Consider the following 22634-nt stretch of genomic DNA (forward strand, 5'->3'; position numbering starts at 1 on the left):
AATTACTAGACCAATTAATAGAAGGATTATGACATACAAGCCAGGGATGACCCAAAACAACAGGTGTAAACGGTGAACGGAAAATCAAAAAGAAATAGTCTCACTGTGGTTACCAGATACTGTGAGAGTTAAAGGTAGTGTCTCAAATTTGATACTGGGAAGATGACTACCATCTAAGGCAAACATGGGCGTAGGCCTGTCTAACGGTCTGAAAGGAATGTTATGTTTCCGAGCCCATGCTTCGTCCATGAAACAACCCTCAGCCCCAGAGTCAATCAAAGCACTGCATGTAGCACCCGAACCGGTCCAGCGTAGATGGACCGACATAGTAGTACAAGATCTAGATGAAGGGACCTGAGTAGTAGCGCTCACCAGTAGCCCTCCGCTTACTGATGGGCTCTGGCCTCTTACTGGACATGAATTAACAAAATGTCCAGCAACTCCGCAATAGAGGCACAGGCGGTTGGTGATCCTCCATTCCCTCTCCTTATTCGAGATGCGAATCCCTCCCAGCTGCATGGGCTCAGTCTCAAAGCCAGAGGAGGGAGATGGTTGCGATGCGGAGCAGGGAAACACCGTTGATGCGAGCTCTCTTCCACGAGCCCGGTGACGAAGATCTACCCGTCGTTCTATGCGGATGGCGAGAGCAATCAAAGAATCCACATCTGATGGAACCTCCCGGGAGAGAATCTCATCCTTAACCACTGCGTGGAGTCCCTCCAGAAAACGAGCGAGCAGCGCCGGCTCGTTCCACTCACTAGAGGCAGCAAGAGTGCGAAACTCAATAGAATAATCCGTTATGGACCGTTCACCTTGGCATAAGGAAGCCAGGGCCCTAGAAGCCTCCCTACCAAAAACTGAACGGTCAAAAACCCGAATCATCTCCTCTTTAAAGTTCTGGAATTTGTTAGAGCAATCAGCCCTTGCCTCCCAGATAGCTGTGCCCCATTCTCGAGCCCGGCCAGTAAGGAGTGAAATGACGTAAGCAACCCGAGCTCTCTCTCTAGAGTATGTGTTGGGTTGAGAGAGAACACAATCTCACACTGCGTGAGAAAGGAGCGACACTCAGTGGGCTGCCCGGAGTAGCAAGGTGGGTTATTAACCCTAGGTTCTGGAGGCTCGGCAGGCCAGGAAGTAACAGGTGGCACGAGACGTAGACTCTGGAACTGTCCAGAGAGGTCGGAAACCTGAGCGGCCAGGTTCTCCACGGCATGGCGAGCAGCAGACAATTCTGCTGCTCGTGTCTGCCGAGCATGGCTCCTTGGATCCTGACGGCAGTGTAACGAGCGTCTGTAGTCGCTGGGTCCATTCCTTGGTCGGTTCCTTCTGTCATGCAGGTGAAAGAGGACCCAAAAGCGACTTAACAGAAACAGAGTTTATTTAAGTCCAAACAGGGAATAACAGAAATCCTCTAGACTTGTAGAGGGAAATAACTGGAGAAGCGGCCACAGACTGCAGGTCGCTTCGGGTAGGCGCAGGCCGAAGTCGACAGAGACACCTGCTCACACGCAGCATCTGATGAAGGCAAAAAAACACGACAGGACAGGGCGATACACAATCACAGCAAAAACACGACAGGACAGGGCGAAACGCAATCACAGCATGGTGAATACAATACAAGGAACCGACGGGACAGGAACGGATCACAAAGGAATAAATAGGGACTCTAATCAGGGGAAAGGATCGGGAACAGGTGTGGGAAGACTAAATGATGATTAGGGGAATAGGAACAGCTGGGAGCAGGAACGGAACGATAGAGAGAAGAGAGAGCGAGAGAGCGAGAGAGGGAGGGGGAGAGAGAGGGATAGAAGGAGGGAAAGAACCAAATAAGACCAGCAGAGGGAAACGAATAGCATGGGGAGCACAGGGACAAGACATGATAATAAATGACAAACATGACAGACTCATCCTAGTTTTTTCAAATTTGGAAACAGACAGTGTCACCCAGGGTCTTTTAGAATGTTCCAAGCTTTCTTACGTCTGTCACCCAGTTGCCTCGAAGGCTTCCCAATAACCAGAAATATTCTGTATAAACCGCTCTTGACAATTTTCTTTTACTCTTATCTCATCATTTGAAAGATATTCTTGACAAGACCATTTCTAAAATGTGTTTCTAAACGATGTCCTCAGAAAATCTTAGAGCTACATGGATTTCTCTAGATGATAACCAGTGTAGCCTCGTCGCTAACCAGGCTTCCCGAAAACACGTTCCATGGCAGAAATGAGCTGAAGAGGGGTCGAACCACGTCAAACCACTCAAATGCCTTCCTTGGGCAGAGCTCCAAAGGTTCTCACCAGATGAGTGCTGTGAGGACTAAAGATGTTTACAATACAAGCACTGGTGACAAAACATTTTAGAACGTTTGAAGCTCGCTGGTTTTCACGGCATTTCTACTTTATTTCGAGATGAGCTAAGGCTGCAGCACGGGAGAAATGGTCTACGATGCTGGCTATATCAATAATATAATAATAATATATGAATAATAATATGTTTCTGGAGTGATATTTGGCTGTGCAGGCTAGCATGAGGGACAGGAAGTAGCTAGCCACAATGAGGTTCATTTTGAGAAACGTCCGCTAACCGTGTACCGTGAGCTACTAGCTAGTTCAATTTCAGTCACGATTAGAAATCCATTAAAAAAAATAAAGAATGTTATTGACCTCAAAGGTTAGCTGTGAGCCCAGTATCTAGCTTATCCAGGGTCAGTGATAGGACTACATAGAGAAACCATGTACTGTCTATCTCCCTCAAACCTCAAAGTCTTTTTTTCTTTGTTCCTAAATTACACGGGTTGGATTTGCACTAAACATATTTATATGTCAGCACTTAAAAGCCATGTGCAACATCTAGTATATGGTTTGCCTCAGATACACTGTCTGCTGGTATCATTTTAAATTGAGAACATGTAACGTTTAGCTATTCTCTGTTTCAGATGACAGATCCCCATAAGGCCAGTAATGCCACCATGCTGTAGGCCTATGGTTGCATTGGTGATGCATGCCATATGATAAGCTGCTAAATGGATTCAGATAGCTGATATACTGAGACAGTGACAATCAAACAAAACAGATTGGAGATCTTACAACTAGACAAAAATGACATGTTCATTTGAGAATACAACAGAGAAACACAGACAAGAAAATTACTTTAAACCTATAAAATTCTCTCCACCAACAAGAGGGGTGTGAACAGTTTGTGTCATGAACAGTGCTTGTGCCCATTGAAATAGACTTGGCGCAGGATGTTCCCCAATGCTGGAAGGTGGGCCCCGAGTGAAAACGTTTGGGAACCCCTGGTCTAAAAAATAATAGATCATTGAGTAGTAACAAGTAGGCTATTATTACTAAAGCATCATTTCAGGTGAACAAAAAAACCTCCATACCAGCGATGGCCAACCTCGGTCCACTGATCCCTGACCTACTGGGTGTTCCGGCCCAGCAATAGCACATTTGATTAACAACTCATTAGGTTGGATAAGTTTAATCAGGTGTGTTATTGCTGGGCTGAAACATAACCCTGCACACCCAGCAGACCTCCAGCAGGATTGGCCAAGTCCAATTGTCATTGGTTGAAATATTATGTATGATGTTTAACTATATTTCTGTATAGAAAATGTGCTTACAGTACGTGGAAATACACATATAACCCATGGCATATACACTCAGTGTCCAGTTTATTAGGTACACCCATCTAGTACCGGGTCAGAATCCCCTTTGCCTCCAGAACAGCCTGAATTCTTCGGGGCATGGACACGTTGATCAATTGGTATCAAGGGACCTAACGTGTGCCAGGAAAACATTCCCCTCACCATTACACCACCACCACCAGCCTGTACTGTTAACACCAGGCAGGATGGGGCCGTGGACAGAAACAGGGATTTGTTGGACCAGGCGATGTTCTCAATTGTCCAGTGTTGGTGATCGCGTATCCACTGGAGCCACTTCTTCTTGTTTCTAAGTGATAGGAGTGGAACCCATTGTGGTCGTCTGCTGCAATAGTCCATCAGTGACAAGGACCAATGAGTTCTGCCTTCCGAGATGCCGTTCTGCACACCACTGTTGTACTGTGCCGTTATTTTCCTGTTTGTGGCCTGCCTGTTAGCTTTCACGATTCTTGCCATTCTTCTTCGACCTCTCATCAACAAACTGGATGTTTTTTGTTTGTCCCACCATTCTCGGTAAACCCTAGACACTGTCGTGCGTGAAAAGCCCAGGAGGTCGGCCATTTCTGAGATTCTGTAACTGGTGCGCCTTGCACCGACGATCATACCACGCTCCAAGTCGCTTAGGTCACTCGTTTTACCCATTCTAACATTCAATCGAACAGTAACTGAATGCCTTGTCTGCCTGCTTTATATAATAATCATAATAATAATATAGCAAGCCACAGCTACGTGGAGCAAATCCTTTTCGAGAACAGGGTGGTGTATCAAATAAACTGGTAGACCTACATATGTTAGCAAATTGCTTACAAAAATACCGCTGGTATGCACAGTTGCTTTGTGTGAATGTGTTAAAGTTCACAGTTAGCCATTGTTATGTATGTAATTCACTTCACACTGTAATTCACTAAACAGTGTGTAAAGTTAGTTAGCTAGCTAGCAGCTTATTTGAGTTAGCCTTCAAAGTGGCCTATTACTAGTACTGTAATACACTATTTAACATTTTCTAAATGTATTTACTTACTTGAATAGGTTCTCCCACTACCTCCATTTTTTGGATCATTAATAAAACAAACTAATAGTCTTCAAGATTTTTCCAGTGATAGCAAAGTGCAGCCAGCAGCCATATGGATGAATGGAATTGTCACCAGAGCTGTTTAGAATGTGTTGTGATGTTTGACTTTACCAGCATAATCCACTTTCAGTTTCTAGAAACATAAATCACAGACTATCGGCCACACATGAGAACTTCAAAGCGAGCACTTGAAACTAGCAACTCCTCCCTACAAAATGTGTCGTACAGGATGGAAAACAGTGATGCACATAACACACAGCACCCCTTCTATGGGCGTGTGGGGGGGGGGTTCTTGAAATGTAACATCCAATCAACATTCAAACCGTTTTTGCTATAAAAAATTCTCCAGACCTCCAAGGGAGTGATTTTGAAGGCATGGCAACGTGAGACTACAACCAGTGTAATCTCTTAAACTCCCATCAAAATCGTCAACTGCTTCAGCAAGTAAACCATCCAACTGTTGCTGTTTGGAATGAATGTGAACTGTCCCTTTGGTTACCTAATGATTTATTCATTACAAAAGCAGAGTGTTAATGTCATGGAACATTTGACGCCAACGTGGAAGTAGTGGTTCGCTGGCTCTGAGTCTTTCCCTCAGTTACTTTTCAATTAGATAAAAGGATCCAGCATGTTTTTTTTTAATGACTGGCCCCTTTCGTCTCTCACTCAGTGTCAGCTCACCTCCGTCACTAGAGATTGAGGATCACAAAAACAGGACGTTTTCTTCCACAGGCATCTTTAGGTCGTTGTTTTTGAAACCTGATGCTCGAGTCGTTCATGTTTGGCACTGTTTTAAATATTTTAAATGGGTCTGTCGTGCTGCAATTGCTTGACTCTTGGACAAGCGCCAGCCGCATCAGTCAAGCCCTCGACAAAGGAATTGAGCTGTACCTGCTCTCTGTGCTTCTCACAAATTAGCTCCACAGGGACACGTCCACAGCAGCAGCCACTGTTTGCAGCAGCCAAACCACGAGCGTCACCACAGGGACATTTAACCCAGCTGTTTTTAGACAAATACCACTGAAGCCAAAAATCTGACAAATACCTAAAGTATTTGAAATGTTGATGAGTGCATGATTACTTCATTACGTTTTTTAAAGGGGACACGACATTTGAAATACGTATGGAGCAAGGGTAACAAAATAATTGTCCCCTTGACGATTCTGGATTCTTATCATACTGATCATCAAGGAGTCAATTATTTTGTTACCCTGGCTTCAGGTTGTATCTGAAGGGTCCTCTCCCCTTTAAGAAAGGGAATGAGGAAATAATGCACTTGTCATTGTGTGTGATAGTGTTCTCTCTCAAAGGTCAATGTGTGACACTGGGGCAAGACCACGGGTGCGTAAATTAGACCTATGTGGAGTTATATATAGCCGGGCGCCCATCACAGCTGTCCTCTGAAACTGGGTGAACCTGCAGAGGGGGATACAATTCAATTACACACATGTCATGGATGTCATAAGGTGAACGCACCAATTTGTAAGTCGCTCTGGATAAGAGCGTCTGCTAAATGACTTAAATGTAAAATGTAAATGTATACAAAAGGTTCTGGCCACATACACTTGCAGCGCACATAAGCACATGCCGGGACACACATGCGTAACACATACAGAAACACCCCCAGACCGCATATAGAGTAATGTTTGTTGTTGGTTCCATCGCTTTTGTTAGCGCCTACCACCGTCTTCCAGGAATAGGCTCCATCACTCAAAGGCGTAACACAAAACTTGACAGAGAACAATATCCCTGCACATGGTAGGCCCAGCGCTACGTTCCCATGCCAGCAAATGCGACGTTCATCTTTTCTGCCTCCTTCCACTCGGAGCACTGGGAAACAAAATGCCTCTGTACGGTACCGGCCCCTGAAATGGGACACCCCAAAACCCCAATGGTACCGGTCTACTACTCTACACACCCCCGTTCCTTCCCATCCCTCCCTCCTACGAGCTATCTTACCATTTGCAAGAGTGGTCTGTACAATTGGACAGCAGGTTGTCAGAGACATGAAGATGACGTATGTATGTGTCCTACAAAATCACCCCTCGTGTCAACAGGTGACAAAAAAACATGTCATGTTGATGGATAAGGCTGATGGATAAGATGTCCTTGTACTGGTTTGAAAACGCTAATAGTCAAAGACAAACGTGCTATGACTCAAGCACCAACCTTCCCTAAGGGTGTGTTTACAAAAGCATTGCAGACAGCGTGACTGGCCCTGACCTTGGATGTGGAGCGATAGCATTTTTCTTGCTCTCTCGACTCATCAAACGTAGTGATTTAATACATGTGAAACGGCTAAGGTGAGCACATTAAAGGGCTTCACCTGAATAAGGTAAACACGAGGTTTTGAGATGCACTAGTGTTTGCGGTGAGGTGTTTTTTCTGCAAAAGACTAAATAGAAGTTTGTTTACCTAACCTAAGGGCGAATTTAATCACACCTGCATTAGCAATGTTCAAGCATTATCTTTGTTGACACGACTGCTAACCCTGCACATGTCCAAATTCTGAGAACGGGAAGTATTTCCCCATGTTTACGTACTGTACTGTGAATACTGAAAAGCAAAACTTGAGAGAAGATGAGAAGTGTCACAAAATGTAATAAGAAGACTTGTATTTGAGTGGGGGGGGGGGAATCGATGAAAATACAAATAGTCTTTTTCAGTCATTGTTCACTTGTCAACTGGCCGTCATCTCACAAAACAAATACAATCTAAATGTAAGCAGAAATTGCTTTATGTTGGGACTGCCTAACTTGGTAGAGGTGATACCCAAGATAACAGAAAATAATGTGCTCCCACCTTGTGGCACTAAAATCATGCATTTACAGGGTAGTTGCATAAACCAGTACATTGTAATTACATTGTAAGTATACATTGTTAATTGGCATTTTGCTAGTACTTACAAATTGTGATCCTTCATATAAAGTTGGAACAAACTGGTACTAAGGGGTGAGCAGGTAGACAGTTAAGCCCAGTAACGTACAATATCTGTGGTTGAACCCCTAACACTGAATTCATAACATCTGTAATCAACTCACAACAGTACATTCATCATGGCACCTCTGTGCGTTTGGGGTTAGGTGGTCACAGGTCAACTGCCAAAGGGAGGTCAAGTTCCAATGATGAGGTCTTGATCTATTGCGTTGATTTGCCAGCCAGAGATTTGGAGAATGTTGTTATGTCTTTACTGTTCCATAATCACAACAGATCCAAGATAACCACAAGGTTGTGGAGAATTATATTCTTGGATGGATTAAAAACATGTTTTGTTAGATAATGTGAGGAGTGCTTATGATGAGGTAGCTTCACTCCTTCAACCTCCTGTCTACGTTTGCAAAAGAAAAGAGGGAGTAAAAAGGGATGTTTGGGAAGATATTTTTATTTTTATTTTATGGCGGCTTGAATAAGGCAAAAATCAATTAACTTTGCTGAACTATATACCAGACTTTTTACGAAAGCAAATCATTAAAGATCTATGGTGAAGACAAGCATATTCAATACACATGTAATGATACATTACACTGTGATCACCTTGCTGAGCTAGTTTTAGGTATAGCAGTTACCTACAGAATGAGCCTGTGTATGGCCTAGTGTAGTTGATCCAAATGGTTTAGCCATTCATGTGTACACTTTCCCCATGACTATGTAATGTTCCGGGCTCGTCATAGCCTATCAATGAAAGGGCTGCAAATAAGACATCAGTTTGATAGTAGGCGTTATGTAACGCGTGATGTTTTGCTCCAATTGTCTGCAGGAGCTCTGTCTGAGCTTATCCCCTTGTCTCTTGAGGACGCTGCCAGGAATGAGGCAGTTTGTACGCAGAGAGAGGGCGCTGTGCTGCTCTGGCAGCGAAATGCATTTGGGTGAGGTGTGAAGGGGAAATTCTGTTTGTTGTCATGGTAACTGCCGGCATGGTTTGTCTGGAGCAAAAAAACATACCCTGGCAAGGGGCTAGTCTGATTCCAGCACTGATTCAGAGGAGAGCTCTCATCCATATCCTCCATTTTGAAAGAGAGGTTGATCTTATTGAAAAGGCTAAACGTTTTATTGTGCACAGAATTTGAAGAACTAAAGGCTAAGACCCTGTTCAATCAAAACATGGAACTGGATTTTCAGGTAAAGTGCATACCCAGCAAACAGGGGATTTCCTGAGGACATGCAGTGACATTCCCATTAGGTCCCTTAAAGGTTTTGACTGGCATTCTAAGAACCTTGAGTGATGGTCCCAAGGGAACATTCTCTGGGGGACCTTTGTCTAGTTCCCTGTAAGTTCCCAGGACGTCACTGAGGACCATGTCAGGACGTTCATTTTTACTAGTCCCGAGGATGCTGTGAGATGCTGCTTTGGGAACATTCTCTGGGGAACCTTTGTCTAGTTCCCTGTAAGTTCCAACGTCCTAAGGACTAGTAAAATGAACATCCTGAGAACGTCCTTCTGGGGGACCTTTGTCTAGTACCCTGTAAGTTCCCTGGACGTCCCTGAGGACCTTATTAGGACATTTTTTGGATGTTAATTTTACTAGTCCTTAGGACGTCGCATGATGGTCCCAAGGGAACGTTCTCTGGGAGACCTTTGTCTAGTTCCCTGTAAGTTCCCGGGGACATCACTGAGGACCATGTCAGGACCTTTATATAACGTTCTCAGGAGGTTCATTTGACTAGTCTTTAAGGCGTCGTGTGATGATCACAAGGGAACGTTCTCCAGGGGAACTAGTTAAAACCTCCACACGTTCATAACACAACGTCCTGATGACTTTTGGCGACCATTTCGCGACATCCTAACTACTCATTATTGTTTGCCGGGCAACAATAAAAATCCTCCTGTGCAGCAAGTTGTCACCCTCTATGGCAGGGTTCCCTGACTGATGGCCCACAGGTGATTTTGTTTGGCCCCCCAAGTTTTCTGACATAAAAGACTGTAAAAACACCAGAAAATCAGATCCAAATGATTTACATTTTAGAAATCTGTTCCAAAATCTTTCTTCGCATAATGAAGAGATGCTGTATATGTGATTGTACACAAATGTAAGCAAGGTTTGAAATGATTAGGTTTTAGTCAAATGTTATATCTGTTTCGGCTTCTTGTAGTCAATTTGCAGTCTACAAATTATTTGCAATTATGTTCCAGGCCCTGACCATCCGCTCATGCTAATGCCCTTTACAGGGGACCAGGACAGTAAAATAATCATCAGGAAAGTCCTTCTAAATAGATATATTATCTGTGGATATATCAATAAATCTATGTCCTTAATGTGGATAACTTGGGAATTGTAATTGGCAATCTGTGAAAAAGAGAGAGTTGACTGGCCATTGAGTGGCACCCTGACTGAAGAGAGTGATAGCAGTCTGCGCTAGTCTTGGCTAAGCTGAGACACAGTTGTTTGCTGTCACTGCTTGTTTTGAGATACATTTCAGGCTGACATCTTCCAGACTTCCCTGACGAGGAGAAGAGGAGAGAACGAGAGGAATATAAATGCATTCATCAAAGACCACACACACACACACACACACACACACACACACACACACACACACACACACACACACACACACACACACACACACACACACACACACACACACACACACACACACACACACACACACACACACACACACACACACACACACACACACACACACACACACACTGAAGCATGCGGCATGTGCAGATGAAACGTTCGCCTAATTCACTCATACTCGACTGTAATCCGCTGCACAACTGTAACATGATTGAGGTCTGCTTTGATTGTTTGCACGAGTGTGAACCAAAATTCATACACAATCCTCCTCCAAGAACCATACTAAAATTAGCATGACCTTTTTAAATCTTGTTTTTCTCACAGACCAAAATAGAAACGAAATGGCTCGAAGGGAAACAAAAAGCATCCTCTGGTTCTGAGCGCAGGCTTTACATAAAATGAGCATTGATACATTTTAGCGTGGACTCACGTAACCGCGCTCGATTTGAAACATACTGAAGAAGCAGGGTCAAAATGTGAAACGTATTTAATTTCTCAGAGTTGCTCGAGTAATGAATGTGCAGTAAAGCTGCAGACGTGACACACGGCGTTGACAGCGACGCGCTTTGACAGGGAGCTGGCATTGGGGAGCAGCTACACTGATAGACTCCTGCTGTTATGGTAATGTTGCCTTCGGCGTTGTTGGCCTTCTCAGCATCTGTTCTGAAAGCTCCTAAATCCGGGGAGAAGGTGCCGACCTAAACAGGTACGTATGCACGTAGCACTGGGATAGGATCTAGGTTTGCCCACCTGTACCTAACTTTGACCAAAGTAAGTTACCAGACGGATCCAGTGCCAGTTTCTGAGGACAGATTTATTTTCTCCATCTTTACATCCAGAGGCTATATAGGCTCCAAATCATTGATGCATGACTGGAAAAAGGCATGCATCCAAGACCAAATGAACCCGGGGGGCCCAGAAACTGTCTTCAGCAACTCAGTTATTCATCCCAAATACAATGTCCAAATCTTCATCTTAACCTTTAACAGAGGTTTGATGATTAATACAGACATAGACATTCTATGTTTGTAGACCCGCCATTCAGGGCGGAGTGTAACGATGTGCGCAGAGAGTCTTGAAGTAAGTTCAGGGAGGGAATGTTTTAATAAAGTAAACAGAACATAATACAAAAACAAGAACCTCGAACAACGCACACACATGAAACAGAAACAATGACGCCTGGGGAAGGAACCAAAGGGAGTGACAAAATTAAGGCAGGTAATCAAGGAAGTGATGGAGTCCAGGTGCGTCTGTAGACGCGCAGCTGCACGTAACGATGGTAACAGGTGTGCGCCATAACGAGCAGCCGTTAGAGGCCGGAGAGGGAGTACACATGACACAGAGCCACCTGTTTAAAATAAATACAAGTTAGCCTGTTTTGCATGTAATTCTGCCATTCATTTGTGTCACATAATTGCAAACAATTTAAGAAAGAAATCCTTGAGTTAATAAAGCAGTATACAAACTTGGTCTCTTTAGCCCCCCGCACCTCTCTGATTCAGAGGGGTTAGGTTAAATGCGGAAGACACATTTCGGGTTGAATGCATTAAAAGTTGTGCTGACTAAACTGACTAGGTATTACATTTTCCTTTCCCTTTCCTTCTTGAGTAAGGCAGCTCCAAGATGGAGCTGTTTCAAACTATCTCAGTGCTTTCTGTGGTGGAGGGGCAGCCAGCAAAAGCACAGAGTGTAGGCATTGTTGATCTTCTCTGGTTGAGCTGTGATTGGCTCATGGTTCTGTCACTCATGGGGACAGTACATCACCGCAGAATCTACGGGTAGAGCTAGGCAGTTCAAGACCCCTTTGGGTACTGCCATAGATTTACAGTAGAAGTGCCCGTCCAAGAAAGCTCAAGGTCATTGTCCACAGATAAAATGACGTCAAATCACACTGTATCTCCTTGTAGCTGATTAAACTGATCATGTCAACATCATACTTTCTAAATCTTAGCTAACAAGCTAGCTAAGCAGTCATCATCATGAATCATGTCAACAATCTACTAGCAAATCGTTTTTGATCCTTGTAATATGAAGAGAAATTAAAGACCAGCCATTGGACATAAACATTACACAACAAGTCGGAAATGTGTAATTCAGCATTGAGTGGTTTGGAAGGAAGCAGTGCGAGCGTCTCAAAGCAATCACCATTTTGCTTCCCCTGCCTTCTATTCAGTGGAGAGGGTGTGTGATCCAAGTAGGTTAAGGATTTAAAACGTGTCTGAAAGGGTCTCAAAACATGAGAACTGTGGATCACATGTAGACATCGCTGTTAAACTTAGATTTCCTGGGGAAACATTGACAACCAAGAATGGAGGATAATAGGTACATGCTTGCCAGAATTATAGCATGTTTTCAATTGTGTGGCAGCACTTCAGGGCAATGACGAGTCGGTCAATACCTGCCCAGGCATTTTTCAGGGGAATATTTTAGACCATTCGTGAAGGTGATTACAGACTACAAAGGCATTATGACGACCAACCCCTTTAAAAACATTCACACGCAACACCGGCCAGAAAACATCGGCCAGAAAAGATGAAATGTATTAGCCATGCTGTCGAACTAGCATGACTTCACTCAGAGAATGCCAGACTTTGAATGACAAAGTAATTGAGACCTTTGCCCACAAGAAGGACTGTCGCACCACCTTCTTGTTCAAGCCCAGCACAACAACGGTGAGTCCAGAAATATGTCCGCTGCTGCAGAAGTGATGTATTGTGCCAGGGAGATACATGTGTATAGTGTAGCTAAGAAAGTAACACTGAGTGTACAGTGCATTCAGAAAGGATTCAGACCTCTTGACTTTTTCCACATTGTTACGTTACTGCCTTATCCTAAAATATACTTAATTGTTTTCCCCCCCTCATCAATCTACACACAATAACCCATAATGACAAAGCAAAAAAATATATACAAAAATGTACTGAAATATTACATTTACATAAGTATTCAGACCCTTTACTCAGTACTTTGTTGAAGCACCTTTGGCAGCGATTACAGCCTCGAATCTTCATTGGTATGACGCTACAAGAATGGCACACCTGTGTTTTGGGAGTTTCTCCCATTCTTCTCTGTAGATTCTCTCAAGCTCTGTGTCAGGTTCTATGGTGAGCTTCACTGCATAGCTATTTTCAGGTCTCTCCAGAGATGTTCGATAGGGTTCAAGTCCAGGCTCTGTGTGGGACACTCAAGGACATTTGTAGACTTGTCCCAAAGCCACTCCTGCGTTGTCTTGGCTGTGTGCTTAGGGTCGTGAACCTTCGCCCCAGCCTGAGGTCCTGAGCAGGTTTTCATCAAGGATCTCTCTGCACTTTTCTCCGTTCATCTTTCCCTCAATCCTGACCAATCTCCCAGTACCTTGCCACTGCAAACTTGAGCTCGGTCAGAGTGACCATCGGGTTCTTTGTCATCTCCCTGACTAAGGTCGTTCTCCCCCGATTGCTCAGATTGGCCGGGCAGCCAGTTGGTGGTTCCAAACTTCTTCCATTTAAGAATGATGGAGGCCACTGTGTTTTTGGGGACCTTCAATGCTACAGAAATATTTTGGTTCCCTTCCCAGATCTGTACCTTGACACAATCCTGTCTCGGAGCTCTACAGACAATTCCTTCGACCTCCTGGCTTGGTTTTTGCTCTGACATGCACTGTCAACTGTGGGACCTTATATAGGTGTGTGGCTCTCCAAATCATGTCCAATCAATTGAATTTACCACAGGTGGACGCCAATCAAGTTGTAGAAACATCTCAAGGATGATCAATGGAAACAGGATGCACCTGATCTCAATTTCAAGTCTCATAGCAAAGGGTCTGAATACTTTTGTAAATAAGGTATTCCTGTTTTTTATTTGTAATAAATTAGTTAACATTTCTAAAAACCTGTTTTCGCTTTGTCATTATGTGGTATTGTGTGTAGATTGATAAGGAACATTTTTTATTTCATCCATTTTAGAATAAGGCTGTAACGTAACAAAATGTGGAAAAAGTGACTTGGTGGTGCACATGTAGCCTTTAGCCTGTTTTTGTCTGCTTATGTGTACCCGTTATTTAGCTTACTGTTCTGACTTGGTGTACAGGGAGAATACTTTAAGAAACGGCCCATGTTCAGAATTCTCCCGCTGTCCATTTCAAAATTGCTGAACGAATAGTCATATAGGCTATATTCGTCTCAACTAACTCATATCTTATTGTATCGTCTATAAAAGTTCTCTTGATGGTATTTTCCTTCCTTTCAAATGGTAGGTTAACCGCTGAGTCCGCGTCTCTCTCTCTCTCTCGACGCAGCTCTTTTGCTTGTAGTTGCTTATAAATTAGAGTTGTGTTAATGATATAAGAGCAAACACTATGAATTATCTGAACATACATGTAATAACGTTTTGTGTATGGTTCAAAACAAGTCAAAACTCACGTCAGCATTCGTTAATATTGAAGGAGAATGCGGTTCTCATTGAGTTACGCAAATCCACAAGGAGTCAGTAGAAAGCATATTTAATTCCTGCAAGTCAGTCATATCAGCTATGATTTTTTTTAAATGCAGGAAATAAAGCTGAATGAACTGTTTCACTGCCAGACGAGGCTCCGCTGATAGCCAGGTGTGGCGGTGGTAATGATTCACTCCATGGTGCTGAAGGAAATCACAGCTACCAGGACAGCTTTTTAAAGGCCCTAACAGTTTGTGGACACCGTTTGTCACCGTTATACTGCATGTAGTGTATTGTTAAGTGTTGTGTTGTGTAGTGGCTTCGCTGGCATGCATCTACAAAAAAATTGGTTGAGTTTGCCCCTCCAAGTATATACATGCCGAAGTCGCAACTGCCTATCAGATCAAAGGAAGAATGAATACAATGTCAATAGAAGAGCGGAACAGTTGCTTTGTGTCTGAGCTTGCTGGAAAATGACCAGAAGGTTTGAAACAGAATGGCCACCAAGTAAATGTCAGCCTTCCTCATTATCACCCAGGAACCAATAAACATATTCAAATGACCTCTCGCTCACATGTCACCTTGCTGTTCAACTGATCCTCCCTACCATCCCCATCTTGACTAAGAAACATGCAGTAGGTTCTTCCAATGTTCCCCTGGCAAAATGACCACCCCCCCTTATCAAATTTGGACCGGGAAAGGGGGCGGAGGAATGCTTAGAGCAGAAGTCAAATGAGTTGTGGATTATACAGGGCTACTTATGAGACAGGAACTTTAAAAAATATATATTATTTTGTGATGTCCAATTGGTAGTTACAGTCTTGTTCCATCGCTGCAACTCCTGTACGGACTTGGGAGAGGCGAAGGTCGAGAGCCGCGCATTCTCCGAAACACGACCCCGCCAAGCCACACTGCTTCTTGACACAATGCTCGCTTAACCCGGAAGCCAGCTGCACCAATGTGTCGGAGGAAACACCGTACACCTGGCGACCGTGTCAGCGTGCATTGCGCCCGGCACGCCAACATGAGTCGCTAGTCGCTAAACCCGGCCGGCCAAACCCTCCCTTAACCCGGACCACGCTGGGCTAATTGTCCGTATGGGTCTCCTGGTAGCGGCCGGCTGCAACACAGCCTGGGATCGAACCAGGATCTGCAGTGACGCAGCTAGTACTGCGGTGCAGTTGCTTAGAACACTGTGTCATTCGGGGCATGAACTTAATGGAAATAAAAAACAAAGGATGCTTGTTTTCGTATGAGTAGATATTTCTATTACAAGTGGAAAGTGATCTGAGTGTCTGTGTGTTTGTGTTTAGGGATATCTGTGAACCCCCCTATTGTGAACCCCCCTATATTGAGTACTGAGCGGTGATACCGAGAGGCTGTGGCTCGAAGTCTTGGCAAGACTTAACGAGACTCATGTGAGGTTTGGCATTATGCAGCAGATGGCAAGTCGTCTCATACCCAGTGGCCCAGCCTCGGGCCTCTGCCAGGAAACAGAGAGGAGGCTTCCTTAATGATTCTCTTAGAGATGCCAACTGCTCCACTGTGGCCGCAGCAACTTGGGATACATTTTCTTTTTAAATGTTTTTATTTTACGTTTATTTAACTAGTCAAGTCAGTTAAGAACAAATTCTTATAGACAACGACGGCCTACACCGGCCAAACCCGGACGATGCTGGGCCAATTGTGTGCCACCCTGTGGGACTCCCAATCACAGCCGGTTGTGATACAGCCTGGATTCGAACCAGGGTGTCTGTAGTGATGCCTCTAGCACTAAGATGCAGTGCCTTAGACCACAGCGCCAAATGTTAAAGAATGGGAATTGTAACTGGGGCAATGCATAGGCATTTGGACATATGGGACTTCAATAGCCAAGGCCCTTATCATCGCCTATTGTTCAGCAATTCTATAGCCCTGTAAGAAAATTGTAAAGGATGGAGATAAGATTCAAGCAAGGATGAATCAACCAAGCATGATGTTTTATTTTGGAGTCACTTGTACATGGTCCGACATACAGTACGCCATATGTTATCACACCTTGCTACACATTTGAATGATTTTTTTTCAAAATAATTTCCCCATGTTTGAAGCTTGTATAATGCTACTGTGAGTCATTAAAGCGCATCTAAAACACAGACACTTCTCTTGGCACGTAATATCTCAACTGGTATTCCAGGCTTTCCCACATGCAAGAACAGGCTCAAATGTTGGGTGTAAATGAAGCAAAAAGAAAGATAAAACCCCAAAATTCGAACGATTCCACCGAATATTCACATTCCTGTCATTAAATTCACTTCATCCTGTTGGCCAAGACCATTTTAATAGTAGAATGATGGATGTAATAAAAACCTTTTGGCAACAGCAAAGTCAAAATGGTGTCAAAAAACCCATATCGCTTTAGAATGTCCACTGCTCCAATGAATGTCCACAAAATCAAATGACACTCAGGCGGAAGTAATGACACCACAATGTTCTAACTCACCTTTTAAGTTTTTTCCAACACAGTCCAAGTGCCAGATGAACTCAACTCAAACGTTAGTACAGCACTGTAGCGACAGCCCGTGTCTTTGCCACTCTAAGCGGCATTTTCAAGGACACGGTATGTCAAATTGATTCAGACAGATGGAAAAGTTTTCCCAAAAGCCACACTTTCGTAATGAGTTTCTAATTACACGTGATGGGGAAATGTCTTTCCTTTTTGTTTCTCACCACATGTTTGGGTACATAAGCCTCATGACCTCTGGCTTCAGCAGATGCTGCTTCCAAATGACATTAAGTGGACCTGTCGCATACTGTTTGCTATTCGTGTTGAAATAGTCAAATGCAAGCTAACACTTTATATTAACTGCCATGCATGTAATGCAATATGAATTCACTATGTAAGGTATAATAACGAAGGGCTATAACAATGAAGGTATAACAACGAAGGGCTATGCATTCTATGGAAAATAATGAATGATGTGGAAGGTGTGTTACACAAGGTGCTAACCTTCCACAGAGTTGCATTATTTCCCAGAGAACGCATAGAGTCCCGAGTTGATTATCCCTTTTATACCATGGCTACAATTGAACACATTTGCCATAAAAAAAGTGTTCATTTGCAGGTAGAAATGTGTTCAACATCCACTGAAGGAGGTAGTTTACTGGATAGCGACAGTAGTTGCCTTGGTAACCAAACAAACAGAATTGCTAGTTTATCTAACCAAACCATCAACAATCCAATTCAACTTTTGCTTTCAAAAGCAGCTTAAGAAATAATGGAACTATTGTAATTGAATTACACCGTGCTGATATACTTTGCGCTATAGGGAATTATACAACAGGTGGGTCTAATCCAGCTAACATAATCACTTCAAACAGAAGCTGGAAAGACTGCAAACTAGCTGCATTTTGTTTCGTTTTACCTTTTTTCAATTGACATTTCATTGTATATATCCATAAAAATGATGCCTGCTGAGAAACGCTGCCTGCCTGTTTGTCTTGTCCCGACATGTTCATTACTTTGGGACAGCTGGAGATCGAATTTCAATATTGAAACAATGTTGCAAATGGAGAGACAGACAAGGTTTTTACAAATCTTCGCTGTTGAAAACTAAATATTAGTTTAAAAGAAATGTGAAATAATGTCGAGATGCTTTTTAAAGTGGAGATCAAGTTTATAAATTGCTTGGCTGGGCTGATGAGACAGTGGATTGCACAATCAAATGGAACAGAGTAAATAGGAATTTTAACGTCATAGATTTAGCCAGTGGTAACTTGTGGAATAGACACTGGCTGGAATCTGGTTTGAATCAGCATTCAGGATTAGACCCACCTGTTGAATAAGCACAGATAGAACAATGAGACAGATATTACACTGGATGTATAAATGTAAAGCATCAGCTTGGCATTTCCACTCACTACTTCATTTGTTGGTGAGAGGAAGCCCAGTGGCCGGAAGTGGGAGAAGATGGAACGAGATGATTTTGGCCAAAATTCTACAAATGTTCTCATCGATGAAACATTTGATCTCAAAGTTTTCTGCTCCCAAAAATAGAATCTGTTAAGAATAGATTAGACTAAGTTTTGTATACTTTAATCTTTGCCACAGTTTCAAAAAAATGAATTGTTTAGAACGAGAGCAAGAGCAAAGTGAGTTATTGCACACTCACACTTCACAGAGTAGGCGTTCTCTAATGGAAAAATGCAAATACATGCTAGAACGGGCCAATAGGATCTTACTAACTCGTGCTTGGCTCTGCCCCATCCTTTCTTGTTCTGCCCACGATGACTAATTTGTTCCTATTGGAAATGAAAAGTGTGGTCTATCTTGGGTTAGTTATAAACATCTTTGGTGCAAGTAAAGGATAAACAACGATGTGGAAGCCGTGTGCTCTTTTGTATGGAAGAGCTCTGGTTTCCTTTTTATGTGAAGTCACAGACTCTTTCTTGTCAAGATATTCAAAGCCATTTGTGCTTTTATGCACCCCTACAGTTATTCCCTATTTCTTTCAACATATGCTACTTTCTCTTAATGCAAATGCATGCAAATATTCATGAAGACATACAGGCAATGAGGGACCCATTGAGGAGGAACTCAGCAAACTGAATAACTAAATCGAAAGGAATAAAGGAGACTTTGTAGACAATGTGAAGTGGAGAATACTGTAAGCCTATGGGTGAAAATTAACACTCATCAAATGACAAGTAACCTTACCTAAAAACCTGGGCTCAATAGCCAGTCGGTCACACATTTAAATGGGTAAGGTTACAAAAAGACACTTGAAACCTCCACGGGGATTAAAAAAATGTGATCTGTGAGACTGTGTTGTCCTGATGAACTCTCAGCCACTAGACGTGATCTGTGATAGTCTAAAACTGTTATCTGGTGGGGTCCAAGAATGTTATCTGGTCATTCCCCCTAGTGGTCTAAAAAAACACGTGCTGTGTTAAAGTAAGTGATCTGAGTACTCTGTTCCCAAAACCAATAATTACTATTGGACACTAACGTGCTAAGTTAACTTCTGTGTTCTCCTTCATCAAAACGAAGGATGTTAGAATTTTCCACAACAACAAAACATGGGTGAACAAAGAATTAAAACAATGTCCTAATTTCAAGAGAATATCCTTTGCCCAGGGTGACACAGGGACATTGAAAGGACATCAGATGCAAGATAAGAACTGCTTAAATTTACTTCAAAAACAAGATTGAGGAGAAATTCAGTGTGGGCAATGAAAGAGAGGCTTGGAGAGGACTGAACTCGATGATGGGCAGGCCACAGAAAACAAGCATTCATTGTGAAGACCCCCTTAATTTGGCAAATGGCCAGAACATTTTATTTCAGATATGAGCATGATATAAGCATGATTACAAAATATCCCTTTGAGCATGGTGAATATATTCATTAGACTTTGGATGGTGTATTAATACATCCAGTCATTACAAAGACACAGGTGTCCTTCCGAACTCAGTTGCCGGAGAGGAAGGAAACCGCTCTGGGATTTCACCATGAGGCCAATGGTGACTTTAAAACACTTACAAAATACTTAAGGAAACCTGGTTCAGTCTGCTTTCCAACAGACACTGGTAGACAAATTCACCTTACAGCAGGACAATAGCCTAAATCACAAGGTCAAATATACAATGGAGTTGCATAGAATGTTCCTGAGTGGCCTAGTTACAGTTTTGACTAAAATCGTCTTGAAATTCTATGGCAAGACTTGAAAATGGCTGTCTTGTGATGATCAACAACCGACTTGACAGAGATTGAAGAATTTAAAAAATGATATATTGTGCAAATATTGTACAATCCAATTATGCAAAGACTTTAGAGACCTCATGTCACCCCATTGTATCCAAGATGCCGTAGCAGTCAGACGTCTTTGTCTTTGTATTGTCTATTCCCATGTGTATATAACTTTTTTTTCACGTTCTTTTTAATATTTTTCCTTAGCCTCAACTTCAAAATACTCTCCTGCAACCCGCCTCACCCAATGTGGTGTGGATCTGTTTTTTTCCCTAAAGTATTTCTATTTACCTCCGAACTGGAATACCTCAACTGAAGCTAGCTAGCTACCAGCTATAAATCAGCTAACTACTGCTAGCGGTCATCAGCTTACCTAGTTCGTACAACCCGCTTCAAACCAGAGCATACCAGACCTATTTTTCTCTCCATATCCCCAAATTCCTTCCACAAACTGAACCTTTTCATCTGGATCATGACAGCTAGCTAAGCGCAACCCGGGTTGACTATTCCTGGCTAACGTTTCCATCCCGGAACTAGCACCAACTAGCCTGGGGCTAGCCCATGCTAGACCCATCTCCCGGCTCACTCCTGGGCTACAATATCCGGACCCCTTCTACTGCCGGTACGGGGCAAGGAACCCCACCGATCCTCTACGACTGGAATACCGACATAATCTGCCCGAGGATTCCAACAGGCCCCTCACGTGTGATGCCCAATGAAGGCCCATTCTGCTAACCTGCTAGGCCTGCTAGCTACCTAGAGCTACTTGGAACCCTACTAACTCCACGACTGGTCTATCGACGTTACCGCACGAAGAGGAAAAAACAGACTTACCCCCATCGCAACATCCCCCAAAGGCTAACTTGCTAGCACCGGTCTACTAACTGCTAGCTTGGCTGTCCCGGTCTGCTAACTGCTAGCCCCTGCTAACTGCTTGCTTGCTAACCCGGTCTGCTAACTGCTAGCTTGTTTAGCCCTGACCTACTAACTGTTAGCGTGTTAGCATCAGCCTGCTAACTGTCTGAATCGCCGTGTCCCCCAGTCCAACCACTCACTGGACCCATATGTTCACTTGGCTACGCATGCCTCTCTCTAATATCAATATGCCTCGTCCATTACTGTCCTGGTTAGTGATTACTGTCTTATTTCACTGTAGAGCCTCTAGCCCTGCTCAATATGCCTTAACCAACCACCTTGTCCCACCTCCTACATATGCGATGACATCACCTGGTTTAAATGTCTCAAGAGACTATATCTCTCTCATCATTACTCAATGCCTAGGTTTACCTCCAATGTACTCACATCCTACCTTACCTTTGTCTGTACACTATGCCTTGAATCTATGCTATCGTGCCCTGAAACCTGCTCTTTTTACTCTGCATGCATGTTAACATTAGAAGCCTACTCCCTAAGTTTGTCTTACTCACTGGTTTAGCACACTCTGCTAACCCGGATGTCTTAGCCGTGTCTGAATCCTGGCTTAGAAAAACCACCAAAAACCCTAAAATCTCCATCGCTAACGATAACATTTTCTGCCAAGATAGAACTGCCAAAGGGGGTGTTGTTGCAATCTACTGCAAATATAGCCTGCAGAGTTCTGTATTACTATCCAAACAATACGAGCTTCTACTTCTAAAAATTAACCTTTCCAGAAACAAGTCTCTCACTGTTGCCGCTTGCTATAGACCTCCCTCTGCCCCCAGCTGTGCCCTCGATACCATATGTGAATTGATTGCCCCCCATCTATCTTCCGAGCTCGTGCTACTAGGTGACCTAAACTGGGACATGCTTAACACCCCAGCCATCCTACAATCCAAGCTTGATTCCCTCACTCTCACACAAATTATCAATGAACCTACCAGGTACAACTCCAAATCAGTAAAAACGGGCATCCTCATAGATGTCATCCTAACTAACTCACCCTCCAAATACACCTCTGCTGTTTTCAATCAAGATCTCAGTGATCACTGCCTCATTGCCTGCATCCGTAATGGGTCTGCGACCAAACGACCACCCCTCATAATTGTCAAACGCTCACTAAAACACTTCTGCGAGCAGGCCTTTCTAATCGACCTGGCCGGGGTATCCTGGAATGACATTGACCTCATCCCATCAGTAGATGATGCCTGGCTATTCTTTAAAAGTGCCTTCCTCACCATCTTAAATAAGCAAGCCCCATTCAAAAAAGTTAAAAATAGGAATAGATATAGTCCTTGGTTCACTCCAGACCTGT

The sequence above is a fragment of the Oncorhynchus gorbuscha genome, linkage group LG05, assembly GCF_021184085.1.
Source record: "Oncorhynchus gorbuscha isolate QuinsamMale2020 ecotype Even-year linkage group LG05, OgorEven_v1.0, whole genome shotgun sequence".
NCBI classification, from domain to species: Eukaryota; Metazoa; Chordata; class Actinopteri; order Salmoniformes; family Salmonidae; genus Oncorhynchus; species Oncorhynchus gorbuscha.